Below are 16948 nucleotides of genomic sequence, written 5' to 3'. Positions count from 1 at the left end.
TTTTTTGGTTCATACACACTCATAGAAGAAAATAGCTGAAAACATGAATAACACCAGTAAAAGTCAGCTGTTATTTTAAAAGCAAACAATGTAAAAAGACTTTTTTATTTTTTTAAACTTCAGTAATTGCCAAAGCAACTGTGAAATCTGTTGCATGAAAATCTGAAACTGTGAGAAACTTGTCTTGTTAAAAGGGGAGAAGAGCTGTTATCAAACTAAAACTCAATATCTCAAATAGCATGGAAGAACGGTAAGCTAATAGTGCAGTGCTTTGACAATGCATCAAGAATGAGGTGAATACCCATTACAGAAGTAACTGTGGCTTAGAAACATCGTTTAGGCCTCATTGCCGACTGAGATGGAAAAAAAGAAATCAGAGAATACAATGTGCTCTTGCAATGAAATTTTGGGAATAATGTGAGGGAAGCAAGAAAGGCCTTCGATCCCAGAAACGAGAAGAGGACGAGGAGCAACCAGTCCAATTGCTTGACAGGAAGGGTCTGGCAAGTCACCCTCCAAAACCCCTCTTTGGTCTAGGGAATTAAAAGGAGGTTTCTGCCGCCGCTTTTCCGCATGTGTTAAAAAGCTAGATTTCCTGGGGCAGGTTTGGTGGTAGAAGATACCAAAAGAGAGAAACAGCCAAAGTTTGAATGAAAGTGGTAAAGTTTGTTTGTGTGGGGTCCTTGTGCGTATGTGAGCGGACTTGTGGGTGCGTGTCTGCCAGGGCACAGATTGTTCCGATTCCTTCAAGGGAGCAAGAATTGAAACACAGGAAAAACAGGATCACTGTAAAACACAGTAAGAGTGATCATCAAACAACATTCAGGATTAAATTCAAAACTGGGGGCATAAATTGAAAACCCAATTTGAGAGTCCTTTTCTGTAGCGGAGGGGTTTCAGTGTTCACACACAAAGTGATTTTTGACCCAGAAATAGAGGCCCACCAGAAATCAAAGAGTACGCTGCACCTTTGTCCAAGAAAGCCTCGAAAAGAACCCAAGCGGCCATGACTGACTTTCTTACTCTGCCAGTACAAATTGGTATAGTTCTTTCTACTCACGGGACCAAATAATAAAGTAAAGCACTTCTTTTCATATTCAAGAGGCTTTTTGAAAACAATTCCTAATTAATCCACACAGGCTGCCTTCTAAAAGAAAAGAAATAAATGAGATGAAACGATATGATGCTCACAGAACCATTTTTGTTTGAAGAAAGAACAGGATATTTGTTTTTCAGACTGCCACTCTGAATCCTTGGCAAGCACTAAGTTCATTTCAGCGCATCCCTCCTCAGTTCCTCCCCCAGACCTCCTGCCTCTTACTCTTCACTTATTCCAATGAAATTTAGGTCCTATCCTCTACCGCTAATGCATAAGAATCTCTGTGACTGGACTGTCCTCACAGTAACTCCCTATTCAGCAATACCTTAAGGCAAACAAGAGTCAAAAGCACACCAAAAATATTAGTAATGCACATGCCATGCCATTAAACTTAATTTAATGAGATAACCTGGTGAAGGGTACAGTTACAGAAGCTTAATGAACACAAAACTGCGAGATTCTAAGTACCAACAGGAGTGTTAGGCAATTGTTAGTGCACGGTAAAGAAAAAAAACGGATGGGACTTTTGCCTGTACCAGTGTACTGCAGGAGAATATGCTCAGTGTGTAAGAGTACAGCTGGCTAAATGTCTCTACAGTTCAACCTAGACTGCTGGAGTCTTTGAAATTGATTTGAGAAAGAGACTCTCATTCGGGACTCGCTGCTCCATCAGCGAATCATGGCATTTTCCTGGTGCAAAGTATGGAGATTGTACTGTGCCCAAATTTCTTTACCAACTTTGGAAATGAATATTCTTCTCCGTTCCTGGGAGCAGAACATCACGTATGTGGTTGGGAGCTGATAGAAGGCATTACTAAACACTTGGCTCTACGACTTTCATATTGGCTAGTACAAAAAATCAAGAAATGCCTGGTAGTTAAATTATAATCCTCTGGACTAGACGTGCAGGAGAAACTGATATGGCAACCGAAACAGGCTACTATAACGATACTAAAAAGCCACATGTAAAGGGAGATCTGGCAATGAGGGAAGACTAGCAGGTGTCACCAGGGTCTGAAGAAGTGGCGAGTATGGAATGACAGCAAAATTATTCCAGTGAAGCCAGAACTACCTTTTGCTAAGCAACCAAAAGAGGACAAGCCCCCTTGAAGAGTTTATTTTCACCCTCATAAAGATTTTGTTGGTGTGGATAATTTTTGCTTTTTTTTAAGCATAATTTTTGCTTTGAATTTCCAGGTATGGCCCTGGGCTGTTTTCTTTAACAAAACTTCACTGTTCTTCTAAGTCATTTCTCTGTATAGTGTATGATATATACTATAGATACAACTCTAATCCAGCAAAGCTGTTTACAAAACAGCTTTAGTTCTCCATGCATTTCTAAGAGGGGAAGTGATAGTTAAAATACAAAGAATTTCTTTAATGTAGCAAATAGATGAAAGAAAATGTGACACTATGTCAGGTAGCAGAGATTCACATAGCTGTCTTATGTTTCAAAAATGTAAGAGTGGATTCATAAATTCGGTTCTCCTTGCACAACCTATAGAGAAATACAGATAAAGCTAAGCGACTTGTTTTCCACTTATGTATGGTGCTGATATACTTTTAGAAAAATATTATTCTATCAACAGGAACACATCTTGGAGGACTACTTGTACAACTCCAGGACATGGAGTGCGTAAGTTTTATTCAAGTGCAACACAAAAAGTGATTACAATGAAGCAAAAGTTTATAGCCTAACCCTAGCACACAACTAGCACACCAGCTTCAGAAATTAATATAACATACATGGCAACCTCGTTTGGAACTAAAAATCTATGTAGGTTACTTGTATATATACTGCATGCAGAAAGTTAGTCTCAGATCTGACAGTAGGTAGTTACAGCAGATACACTAACTGACAACAGTTCTCATTTTGTGTATGCGTGGTGGAAAGCTTTATGATGGGTTAGCATAGCTGATGTAACTAATTTTGTTACAATTATTTTAGAATCACCTTGTAGCTTTAAAAGGTGAACACGGGAAAGCAGTAGACTTGTTAAAAAGATTAATAAAACAAGTTAATATGTAAAGTTCTTATTGAAAAAGAAGCAGATGTAAGATCATAAAAAGCTTTAAAAAAAAATCAATGTATTTTTAGGTTTCAAACCACAGAATATGTATCTGGTCAAGTAAAACACTTCATTACAATGCTAGTGCATTGATTTACACCATGATCTTAGTTTAAAAGATTTTAGAGCCACTCTAGCATTTCTTCACTTAAGGGATACTGAGGGTTGTCATAAGAATTGCAACAAAGTTTTTTTTCTTTATTTCATTCTGCATTCACCTTACCATTCGTAGTGACAATGTGCAATAGCCAAGCCCTCCAACCTCACTATTTCATTAGGGTGGATTTTATCAATTCCTAACCAACTGTTATTAAGGTAAGAAAACCCAAACAAACAAACCAAAAAACCCCAATCTGAAGTACTGGTTTATTTAAATAAGGTACATGACAGAGGCCAGAGAAAAGTCAGTGCTTTTTGCCTAAAGCAGGTTTTTTTTGGTAGAATTTTCAGGATCTTTTCAATTTGTACATTAACTGACCCCTTCTGTATGCATTCAAAAGACAGATATCAAACTGCCAAAAAATGAGGGTGCAAACGGTACAGAAAGGCAACGAAGTTCCAGTGAAAACGTTTTAGATATCTTTATGCGTAATCTCTACCTTTGACACTAACTCAATATAAGCAAATCCGCATTACAATACAAGCAGCCTCGAATGACTGATGAGAGGTGTTCATTTACTGATCACCTGGAGAGTTCCATCCAGCACCGTGCGACAGCAGGCAGACAGCCTCTGCATTTTGCAGCCTTCCTTCGGAGCCTCCAAATTCCATTCGACCCACATGGGCTTTTGCGCCCAGAAGAATGAATTTAGATTTAATTTCTGCCAGAAATAAGGATCCTTATTCCTGCAAAAGAGAGCTATGGGCAATAGTTTTAACATAGGTTAGGAGAATAAAATAGGAAGGTTAATCAGGTGTCCTTAACAAAAATTTACATCTTGTGACTTCCTTTATCTGAAATTCATTAAGCAACAATGAGTTTCTCTTTACACTGTCACAGGTTTCCCACAGCTCATGATCAAGTATTGTATTTCCCCTGTCAATAGGTCTGCAAACTTGGGATCCGTTTTGACAGCCTGTACACAGGTATAGGTATTTTGTACCGTTTAGTGTTTCTCAAGCAAATTCCTTGTTATTGTTCAAATTACTTTTTTTTCTTTTTACCTCCAGCCATTTATCTCCTTCCTGGTTTTTGGGGTTGGTTTTTTTTTTTTTGTCCCCACAGTAGCTAGAGTATCTTTTGGGGTTTTGTAAAGCTTCACACTGTTGCTCCTGTTCCTTAAGCTCTTTAGGTTTAATTTTACTACTGCAGTTATTGGCTACACTACCACTTATGCTTCCTAGTCCCATTTCTCAAGGATTCAGACAGGGTCCTTTTCCATCAATAGCAGCAACATGATGCAAAGCCTTCCCACCGTGGGAAGCACAATTATCTTTCCTTCATTGATCCTCTTTTGGCAGCACAATAGAGCCTTAAGTTTTCAATAGTAAAAATATAAGGCCTTAGCGCTCCAGTCTCACTTGCAGGAGTAATTTTTGCTCATAAGAGAACTGTGGTAAGGACTTTATTTTGCCATTAAAGCAGAACAAAACTGAAGTCCATCAGACCAGAACTATCAAGACACCATAAATGGCAAATAATCACATCATCCTTGCCTGCATAACTTTGCTACGTACTCATCCTGTTTCCAGTACATATCCATTATATTGTACCTGAACTTGATTTTAAATTACCTTGGATGAGGCAGCATTCTCGTGTTTCTGCTGCAAAGGAATGACTACTTCTTGCCATAAACAATAACTATTGTTCTTCAGTGGATTACTCATTTGTGTAAAGATTACTCACATAACCCACCCCCCCAAAAAATTAAAATTAAAAAGCAATTCTCCACCGTACCACGAGATGAAGAGGCACTGAGGCCGTAACCAGAGGTGCTGCTGTGGCAGTGGCTGAGATCACGCTTACAGTGCCCACTGTAAGTGCCACTTGCGTGCCCTGCTAGACTCTACTGCCTCTCTTATCTGCCAGCGTAACTGCATGTGTAGTCACTCCCTAACCCAGTTCTGTCAAAATGATCTTGTTAACTTAAACGCTTTTAATAGTAAGGTGTTTTTAAAACCAAATCATTTTGACAGAGCTGGGTTAGGCCATTGCTCATGCTATTCTTCCACCGAGAGCAATCTTAATTTCAGAGGGTTTTGCCCCCCCGCAACATGCCAGCTGCATGCTTCCAATAATTCCCCATTCCCATTCCTTTCTTCACTGCAGTTTACTATCCCTGCAGTTGTGCTATTTGCAAGGCAACACTGTAAGCCAGATCAGTGTAATGTGGGTTTAAAAAAAAAATGCATCAAACCCGTGTTTCAAGAAGTCTTTTCCTTCAAGTTTATAACCCAGATCATTGCACTGATCTAGTTTACAGCGTGGCTGCACAAGCAGTTGCATCAGCACAACCACAGTGCCCATAAACTACAGGACAACAACAAAAAAGTTTTGCAAACAGCTGTGCTGCCAAAGAACATATAAAGTTTGACTCTATGCTTTAGAGAGCAGGCAGACAAATAGTTGAATCGACAAAACTGAGTGGAGGATAACTTCTGGAAAAGAGGAGAGAACAAGCAATTAGGGGCAGTGAAACTACTTGAATAAAACAGATGGACTCCTAGTATATAACCACGGCAGTCTGAAGCAGCTCCATTCATGGATGCTGGCAGATTTTAGGGATGGAAACCTCTCCCACCATCTCAGCTGTAGCTGTGCTGGAGTCAGATGTGCCGTTCCGAGAAAAGCCTCTGTCAGGAGGGGACATCCCCGTGATCCTGACCACCAGCAGCACCCACCACCGCACAGCAGAGAGGGGCTGAAAACAGCAGCGAGCCAGCAGCAGATTCTGGGCCATGCACGTTCTAGGCATGGCCCCAAATCATAATTATACTTTGTAGCTGCTCTAAATTTCACTTACTAACAGTGATTTTAAGGGATTGTTATGTCATCTGGAGTTAACTGTAACACAGAAAAGCATTATCTGCATGTCCTATCCTTTGGCCAAGCACCTGAAATTGCCAAGGAAGGAAAATGAGACAGGAAATGTTATGCTAACTCTGCTATAGCAGCAGGGTGACATACACTTGAAGTACACTTTGTGCTGTCAGAGATGTGCAGGAGAGGATCCTGCCAATACGAGTGCAAATCAATTGTCCAAGTTTATTTTGATATTTTACGTGTGGCAATTTGCTTATGGCTGCCTGGAGAATCAAAGGCAGTTAGATAAAGAATTACTTATTTCAGCAACAATGGTAACAGACACTTCCTCTGTCTTGGTTAGATGATCTGTCCTAGAGACACACAGGGTAATTCAGTGTGCAAAGATACGCCACCTTATTTTTTACGCTTACTCATGCATTGCTGCTTTTTATAGTTAAAGACATCTGAACAGTTCTTTAGGTTATTAAGTTAGTTATTAAGCTTGTGTCAAATGCTAAGGGATTGTTTTAAGCACAGTGTTCGTCAGTCTTTGCATTGGGCATACAGCTGATAGGAATCATACACTTGCACTGAGGTAATACAGACGTGCAGAAATATACGTGCCAGTACAGATATGCAACAGGTTCTTCAGTATTTAGACATTTAATATTTATTCATCTAGCTACAAGATTATTATTAGCAAAACCAGGTTATTTCAGTTTTAGGGGTCCGTTTCAGAGGCAGAGGGAAGGAAAGGTTGGAAAAGCTTTTCTAAGATAAATTCTTTTCCCTTAGTTTCTGTAGTCCTTTGCTTCAACTAGGAAACACCGTGACTGATGTTCTGAAGTAGAGATGAGGCTGCTACAGGATATAGGTCATTACACAACCTGACTGATGCTTTGGGATAAAGGGAAAATGATATGCATGTCACATCGAAGTATATCTTCTTTAATCAAAGTAATATAAAATTGTTCATTATTCTTTGATTGCTTAACATGATACTTTATCATATCTACAAAGTCTATTTTATGTTAGTACTACCTACATGTTTTTTATGCTTTTTGGAAAATATGTACTTTCAGGAAATCTTTTTTTTTTTTTGTAAAAAGCAAAAGAGTATCCTGGCCCTGTGATATTGTGGTTATTGTTTAACTTCTATTGGAATCCACAGAATTTCTTACTGGGGATATTTTCGTTACTCTTCAATAGTCAAATCAACATGGACCAACTTTAAAGCTGCCAAGACTCTGATACTCTATATGTAAAGCTGTCAGTCTTTCCAGAAGTGTTCACTGTTTTACAGAACCAGAGTGCATTTAAAAAAATACCAAGTGTGTTGTGAGCACTTCCAAACTAATTTTTTCTACTTTATTTTATTAATTGCACTGTGTAGTGCTCAGGAATTCCACTCATGAATCCAACTGTGCCAGACATTGTGCAGATACAGGACCAAGAGGCAGTATGTGCTCCACAGTCTGCAACTGAAGTAATGTGACTTGTTTGATATTATTTTCTCTCCCGTGAAATTAGTATCTACAATGTTTTAGTGTTGGGGGGGTTCGGGTTTTTTTGGTGGATCTTTTGTGTGTTTTTCTTTACATTTTTCATGATAGCTGATGCCAAAAGAATAGGCAACAAATGACAATATAGCTATTTTAGATCTCCTGTAAAACAAAAGGTATTTGCAAACTTCCCTTTCAAGTTCTCATATTTAGAAAATAAAATAAAATAAAATTTGGGTTTGGGTTTCTGGGAGTCAGATACTCCACCGATCTGTCAAAACGTCAGTTCACCTCACACCATAGTGCTGAGAAGCTCATGATGCAGGCTCAAAACAGACAGGGAAGAAAGTCAAAATCTTTTTGAACCAAGGTGGTCCAGAAACTTAAACATGACAAAAATAGTTGTATCTGCATTGCTTTCTTTCTATAATAATAAGAAGAAAGGAACCGAAGTAATTTTTATTCTCTACAGTCCACTGATTAAAGCGATTTTCCTTTGACTAAAATAGAACTGCATTACATATAGATTTAATAGCTTCAGCTCAAGCCAACCTCATCTCTCAAACCGATGTTCATTTTTACGAGGGTGTATTACATAATTTGAAGACCTATATCACTTTTAAAGAAGAGAGGGGAAAAAAGGCAAGTTGTGCACAACATGAAGAGAGCTCATAAAAAGGCAAACAGATTGGCCTGCGACTGAGAATTAGGTGTTAACCATGCTCTGCCTAGGGCATCGTTTATCATGAGAGTTTCAGCAGCTGGGATGTGCTTATCCTGTACTAACTGAAAAATGTTTAAATATTAATGGAGGACATAAATATCTTGCTTTCTGGGCTTCTTTTTCAGTCTTCTTTTGATATACAACAGAGCTTTCATTTTCATTGGTTTTCTTTAAAGAATATCTGGTATTCTCAACATAACTAAACAAAACAGAATAATTAAGGAAAAACTCACAAGTTTTCCTGACTTTTATTGTAATTAAATTAAGAATATAAAATTATGACTGGTCATCATGATTTAGCGAAAGCTGTATAAACTTTCCAGCCTTATGCATAAATATGCATGTACATAAAAAAAAGAAAATCTTTAAAAAGGAAAAACGTGAACATAACAGGACTTTTCTAACAACATACAGTACTGCTGCAGTAAATACTCCATACTACTCAAATATTTTTTGCTGAAACACATGAAGTTAGAAGTGAAGGTCTTTAATTTTGCATCATTGAATTTGATGGCAGTTTTACCATCAACTCATTGGAGTTGTTTGGAAAGAATTAGGGTCTTTCCAACATGAAAGTTACTTGATTTGCAGTTGCCAGGTTGAGGTTTTTGTTTGGGTGGGGTTTTTTTCATTTGTTTGTTTGTTTGTTTTAATCTAACTTTTGGAAAAGCACAAAAAATAAAGCCCATAGACTAGAATACAGAACTCAATCCAAACTTCAGCAACATTAAGAATTAAGTTCTGATGATCTGTTACTTACACGGCAATCATAGCCGTTACGTTTAATCCATAAGAGAGATGTTCACATCTAAAATATTGCTCAATTGCAAAACTCAAACTAATGAATTGCACTACATCTGAATGCATACAGTCCATTTGCATTAGTATTCAGGGACTTAGATACATGATTTTTATACTATATTAAATATACATATACACTATACTATATATATACACTATACTATATTAAATATTATATACATATATTAAAACCCCATAAAAATAATTATATACATGTGTATATTTTACATGATAATTAGTGACTGCAAAGGAAATGGATTTAAACTATTATCTGAATTCCTCAAATTAGGCTGAGCACTGCTTCCTAGAAGTAAACTACTTGGACCGAATGTATACCGATTTAGAAAGTTGAAACTGTAAACTAATGACTGCCAAGACTGGCTGCTTGCAAAACGTTTTGAACTCCCACATCCAGTTGCAAAGTCCTGAGCAAGACACACTGAGAAACACCTCTCTGAGCTTGTCTATGACTTAGGCACCGCAGGGTACAGTAGACACTTCTCATGGAAGGCTTCACTTATTCACTTCTAGGACTGGTTGACATTAGTCATTTCAAATCCAAGCCAAGGTGCCGATCATTCTCAATGCAAATGTTTTTCACGAGACACACCGTGCTCAACACCTTGGAAAATCAATTCTGTGAGTATTATCATTGCAACTCATGGATAAAGGATAGCCTCATGACCAAGGCAGGCAAAAATCAGTCTCTTGCCTGGAGTCAGATGCTTTAAACTCTATCTGTTGATTTCTGAACCACTTCAGTTAACATCTCTCCTTTTCAGCTTGCACTTCCCACTTCAGATACCACCAGCATCCAATGTTTTTTTGGGAACAAAATTTTATTAATATAGTTAAAATGTCACCATGTTGATGTTATTTACTTGGTTGACAAAACGGGAAACGTGCTGACCAGATTACAAAACAAAGCATTCTATCTGAGGCGGGGTCGGGGGGGAAATATATATATACGCACACTTTTGAAATCTCAAATTGGACTTTATTTTGTTCTATTTCTATCTACTGCTCAAATAGTTATGTTCAGAAAGCTATGAAGTGAGCCACCTTTTCTATGGCAACAACACTAAGAAAAATGTTGAGTTTCCATCATCTAATTTAATTCTATTGATGCAATCTTATGGTAGCAATGATGCTTAAAATGTTCCAAGCTCAAAATGCCTTAGCATTTCCCTCCCACTGAAAGAATTTAGTTTGTATTATTTTAAACTCATAGTTTGAAGGACTCTTATGATACAACTATAGTATATACTGTAAGCACACAATTGCCAGTATTAATAGCATATCCAAAAGGTCGTATTAATAGCATATCCAAAAGGTCAGGCTCTAATAATATCAACATGGAAAATAGAATAAAAAAAGGAATACTGCTAAGATATACAGTATCCTATGGTTATTGGATATGCTACAAAAATACCTGTTTATACTATGTAGCATGAACAGTTGCTTTCTGTTACAGAGTATGCATAATCATCGCTTAGAGGTATGCAGCACCAAGAGCTTAAAGTACACGTTCACATTTCCTTCTTGTTCATAGTTCTCAAGTTTTGGAAATGAAATTATCTGTATATACCAAGGGTCAAGTAGGTGGGTTCCATGCCCCTAATTTCAGTAAGTGGCTGAAAATGTCCCAGCTAAACTCTGTAGGGCACTTAGGTCTTCTGAAACGAAGATTTTAAAAGATGAAACTGTCAGAAGGAAATTCAGGAAGTACTTCACAGGGTAGTAGACCTCAATCTGTATCCATGGCTGATTGCGTGGTCCTACTTGTAATGGTTCTATACTCTGAAGATGGGAGTACAGTGTATTTTTTTCTAGAGAATACGATGCAGCCTATGTTAACAGTGACACAAATAAAGTGTCCAGGGAGTGATTAATTTATTTGGTAGAGGTACAATATTATTGGAAAAATTCTGAAGATTACAAATGACAAAGAAAGCGAACTTAAGTCTGACTGTGGGACGACTTCCCCCTTGTAAAAACTCTGTTTTGGACCTCAGTAGCGGGAGCTGATGGGAATGACTAAAGTATATTGAAAAAGCACTGAGCGATTTCATCTAAGGAGGATTGTACCTCATCTCACAGAGATGAAAACTTTTTTATTTTTTAATGAAAGTTGTAAAAGGAGTAGATGTCCTATACAGGGATACTTCTTATTAAAACCAGCTGCATTTGTTAAGCAGGCACACATAATTCTTATTGATTTTTTTTAAGATGGAAGAAAAGGTCCAAAGTTAGTTTCTTGGCTAGCAGCCTGCTCAGTTCACAAATCGCTCACCTGTATAACTTTAGAACCAACTTGCATGAAATACTTCAATCTCTACGGACGCTGAAGGCCCTCAGCTTATGACTAGGCATGGAAATGAAAGCTCTTTCCGGCCAGGATGCAAGGTTTAAAAAGAAGAAGGGAGAGTTAGTAAATAGCAAGCCTAGGAAGAAGCTAGCAAAAGGCTGTGCTCATTCGGTATGCAGTAAGGTAGAACATCAAGGCTGAATGGATGAAACCTTAGACTAGAATATCACATAATAATCACTTCCCTTCCTAGGGTTTTTCTGTCGCAAACATCCATACAATTAGGCTGGGAGGTGACACTACAGAGAGCTTTTGAGTTTTGATGTTATCACATTCTATGGGTGTGAAATTTGATAATTTCACAGGTATGCAAAATACTAACTTCTTCTAGCTGCTTTATCATTTTATTTAAGACAGGTAAAACATTCACTAGGGTAATTTTTCGGTCTTCTGAATGTATATGTTATTTACTTATATTTACTAAGAAGCCAATTATGAAGTCTCTTCTTGTTCATAACCATCTGGTATTGACCGTTGAGGAGGAATATCGTTCATACAGAAGTACTGCATATTTCTTTTTATCCTCGTTCCAGATAAACTCTTGAAGAATTTCTAAAAGAGGATGAGTGAAGTTAAGAGGATTCTTTATCTACAGCTTCGGTAGTTATCAGCCCTATTCTTTAATTGAAACTGAAGTGAGCAGCTGTTAGCTTCCCTCCTATTAAGCACTAACATGACAGATTTGAAACAGTAAACAGTTAATGCTATTTGATATCTTAAAATCAGCACCCCCCAAAAAAACACCTGGCTGTGATAGCCAGAGACACAAATGGCAAGCCCTTCATGCGATCAAGTTGGCTGTTTAGAAGCATCAGCCTTCATGAAAGTTGTACGAGTATTTATTCCTACTTTCAGAGGAATGAATTGTTTGCATGAAACAGAGCATGTGTGTTTGTGCTCATCTGAAGGAGAAGAGGAGGGAGGGAAAAGTGAGGGTATAGAGTTTGATACCTGTTGGCAACACGAGCAGGTTTGTGTAACGCCGTTATGTGCCAGGTTGGATTGATTCCACTCTATTTAGTCTGGTACTAAATGCAAACTGTTTGAATTGAGACAGATTCAAGACATGACTGAACAGCAACGAACCGCAAAGGAATTCTTGCCTATGTTAAGTGGTGTCACCTTCATGGTGGTAGGCAGCGTCTAAATAAGGATTTGAATTAATCTCTTCTATAATATCCACACAGAAACTGCCACAGGCTTTCTGTGCTGAAGCTTTGCAGTGCCTCCCAGGCTCCCCAGCCAAGCACCGTATACAGGTCTGATTCTGTCTAGCAGGGATGCTGTCTGACAGCTCGGGGCTCCCGATTGGGATGCTGCTACCCAGCAGATACTGTAGCCAAGCAGAATGTAAGGACGTGTTACTCCTCTGCTTTCCTCAAAGAGAAGATGAAGCATTTAGTGGAACAGCCTGCTTCAGGGGTCGACAGACTCCTGCATTTCTTCTCTGGGAGCCTTGGCAGTCATGCAACAAACGAGCACCTGGAGCCAAGGGTCTTTCTCCCTCTCCAAAGTTTCAGCTGGGTGCATTATGTGTTTAGTCAACCAAAGAAAGGGAAGGAAAACAACTTGTGGGACAGGGATGACTCCTGGCTCGTTACGGCTGAAGATTCATTCCCACCTCCGCCTTTAAAAGGAAGAGCAGTATTTCTGGGATGCTTTCCTCTCTGAAAGTAGGAAAGAAAGCTATCATACCATTCCAATTTATTTATTTACCTAGGGGGTGCAAAGCTTTGGGTGGAGGGAAGGTGGTGATAAATCAGGGGAATTTCCCCCCCTCATGGTTCTTCCAGCCTCCTCCTTCCTCATTTACATATCTGGCTGGTGAGTGATTTTTATTCTCAGCACGAAAACTGCAATCTATTTCAATGCATGAATGCAGCCCTGCATCTATTCAACACAGTGAAATAGCCCAGAGATTTATTGTACTAAATAAGAAAACACGGAGAAGAAATGGGTTCTCCAGCCCTGGAAGCAACCCTCTGTGATCCAAAGTCCTCTCGATCCTTTAAAGGGGGGGCGGAGGGGGGAAGAAGGGGGAAAAAAAACAAATGCACCCGAAAAAAATACCAAAACAGGAGGAAAAATAGCCACACCACCACCGCTCCTCCTCCCAAGGGAATCATAATAAAAAAAAAATCTAGTGAGCATTCCATGACATTTTCATTATCGGGAATTTCAAAACATCTGACTTAATGAGCCACTACAGTTCAGCCTAATACTGTACCCATTAACGAGGAAGGCACTCGCACAGTGCACCTTGCAAGAACACAGACACTAAGTCAAAAAGAAATCTACAGAGAGACAGCCCTCTGCCAGCGAGACATAAATAATATTAATAAAATGAATACTCACTCTTTCAAGGACCAAGGAAACCGCCTGCTGACAGCCACTTCACGCACGGATTGAAAGGGTGCGGTAAAAAACATTAGCCAGTCCCTGTGAACAGGCAGGATTCTCCAGATTTTCTTTTCATGCTTTTTGAGGCTGCTGATGCTAGAGGAGATGCTGGTTACTTAGCTTCTCGGGTTTCTGTGCCTGCATGCTAAAGTGCAGTTATTAATTTCTCCCTTTGCACAAGCCAGCGGCAGCAGCACGTCTCCGGGAAAGCGGGGATATTCCAAATAAATCCACTAATTCCGGGTGTGAGCGCTCCAACGTGCCTGCCTGCCAAATGTAACTGTGAAGTGATGTGGAAAAGTGAGCTGGGAGCCTCCCCTGACAGCTCTTATTGGGCTGATCTCGGAGGCAGGTCTAGCGCTTGGAAATTCATGTAAGCAGTTTTGGGTGGTGGTTCCCCCCCCCCCCGCCTCTCCCTTCGCACCCCCCACCCCGCCCGTCAACCGGTAAGCACACAACTTTTCCACAGACCGCGCAGCCGCTCCTTCCCCGCAGCCGTCCGCACCGCCAACTCCGCTCCGGGGCATTTCCCTCCGGGCGGGCAGGGCGCGGGGGGAGGCCGGGCTACGAGGCGCGGGGCCACCGGGGAGGCGCCCTCCGGGGCCGGGGCGGCGGAGCACGGCAGCGGGGCTGGGACGTGGCCGCGGCGCCGGCAGACGGGGAACTAGAGCGGCGGTAAAGCGCCGCGGGGGCGGCGGGCGGGATGGAGCCCCCCGTCCTCTGAGGCGATGGCCACCGCCAAGGGGAGGCCGGGGCCGGCGGCAGGCGGGCACAGCGGGTGGGGATGGGGGGACGCGGCGGCGGGGGGAGGCGGGAGCCCGCGGAGGGGCAAGGAGCGGGCGGGGGGGCGGGAGGCAGCCGCTCATCTCCGTGACAGACGCCGCGGGAGAGACAGGCGGACGCTCTGGGGACAGGGAGGGCATCCTTTAAAACCCCTTCGCCAAACAAACCCCCAAGAACCGCAGGCATTTACATTGTCTCCTGTGCTGCTTTAAAGCAATCCAATTATAAGCAGGAGCCTGAACCAGCCGAAAGGCAGAACAGAGCCAGGACCTCCCCACGGCAAGAGGTGGCTGAAGGGCACCCGCGGCACAGTAAGTTGTTGACCATCGCCCAGTTTCCAAATCCTCTTAGTGACCGACAGTGCGGGTGTCCTGCGCAGCCCCAGCTCCTGAAGTGCTGGAAGAAGGCTGAAGGACCCGAAGCACCAAGGAGCCTCAGCTGCCTCCGAATTCCCAGAGCTGGAGGTGGCTCTTCCCTTCGGAGGGCTCCGCAGGGCCGACAGCAGTGTCCCCACGGAGGGCTGAGGGACGCCCAGCCGGCACCACGCCAGAGGTCAAAGCCACCCCTTTGCCCACCTTCTTTATCAATTGAGTTTATGAGTCGTCTTCCTTTTTATGCTGCATATATTGTCTATTAGCAGATTAGATGTATTATATTTAATAATTGCATTCAACATAGCTCTAATTGTTGCCACCACCTCTATTTTTTCCTCAGCTTAATGTTTACCGATAGAGAAGGGGTCAGCACAAGGTATAGACGTGGGCAGATACAGATGACGACTGTTAAAAATGGAGGACTGATTCAACACTGAACTAGTACTACATGGAACAGTAGTACTGTACAGTACACTGAACAGTACTCGTGGAAGCTTAAGTGCACTCAATTCCATCCTCTTTCTCCAACTTTCCTTGACCAGTATGATGTTGTGTTTAAGATCAGCATTCAGTGTGGTTCTATATTATTAAAGCTGGTTCGTTTTGCTCAACTTTATTTTTAAATGTCTGGTCATCTTAAACTCATTCATATAATCTGAAAACCTTGTAACCTTAAGCAAAAAAAAAAAAAAATTAAAAAAAAGATGACTACATTGCTGAAGATCTACTAGGATTACAGAAAGTGGACCCTAATATTCCTCGATGTAGTAAGAATACTGTATCACTTAGTTTCATGATTGTTAATCTTTTTCCCACTGATACTGTATGTGCGTGTGTGCACGTAAGACAGTGAATGAGAAAGGGAGAGACCTGCCTTTGGAGCTCTTATGTGCTTCACACTATTTTAACTAAATAGAAGTTATTGCAGATAACAGGTGCATTTCTTCTTGCATAAATATTCTTTCTGAAAAGTCTCAAACTCATCAGAATGTAGCAAAACGTACCCAGAATTTGACATTTTTCAAGGGCAATGAAAAAACGTCTGTTTCTTTGCTTCCCTCAGCCCAAACGTTTATTTTCCAAGCTGAGAGCCTGGGATGATTCCTTGGAGAAGGATGGATATAAAATACACAATACTTAGTTGAAGCAGGCAGAGAGCCTTGAGGGAAATACAAAACACTCTGCAGTGCAATAGACAGCATCAGAAATGGGGCTTCCCTTTACCTGGGGTTCCACTGAGACAAAGGGTATTTTTCTCCCCAACTGAACACCACAGTGAGAATGTAGATGCTGTCACAAGGAAACATGAGGAAGTTTAGCCTTGTCTTTACTCCTGAAGATTAATGACAATTTTAAAACTTTTTTTTTTTTTTTAAAGATTTCAGGAAGAGTAGCTACACACCTTGTTTTCTATTCTATTCTATTAATAATATAATAGTCTATTCTATTAATAATACCTGATGGAAGCAACCAAGATTAAAAATTCTCACCAATAAGAATGGGTTAGATTCCTTGGGTCTGTGCTTTAAACTGGTAGTACAGTTGTGTGTGGGAAGAAAGCTAATGGTAGAGGTTGTACCTCCAAGTATGGCTTAAAAGTTTAGTTTTTGTTTTGATTTCAACCTTTGACTTTTGCCATTTGTTCTACGTGACCTTTCTTGCAGTTGGAAATTACTGGGGCAAATGCTGTGCTCCTCCAACCTCAAGTTGTTGTAGAAGAACATAAGTGTCTTGTTCAAATGGATTATGTCATCCACAGATTCCCCTGCTGGAAAGCCTTTCAGATGGAGTAAGCCTTGACAGAAAGAAATGTATGGATTCATATTTAATTTAAAAATAATCTTGGAACAGCAAAGGAAAATT

This window comes from Vanellus vanellus (genome assembly GCF_965231255.1).
Source record: "Vanellus vanellus genome assembly, chromosome: 12".
Classification (NCBI taxonomy): Eukaryota; Metazoa; Chordata; class Aves; order Charadriiformes; family Charadriidae; genus Vanellus; species Vanellus vanellus.
Note: the sequence above shows the minus strand (reverse complement) of the source record.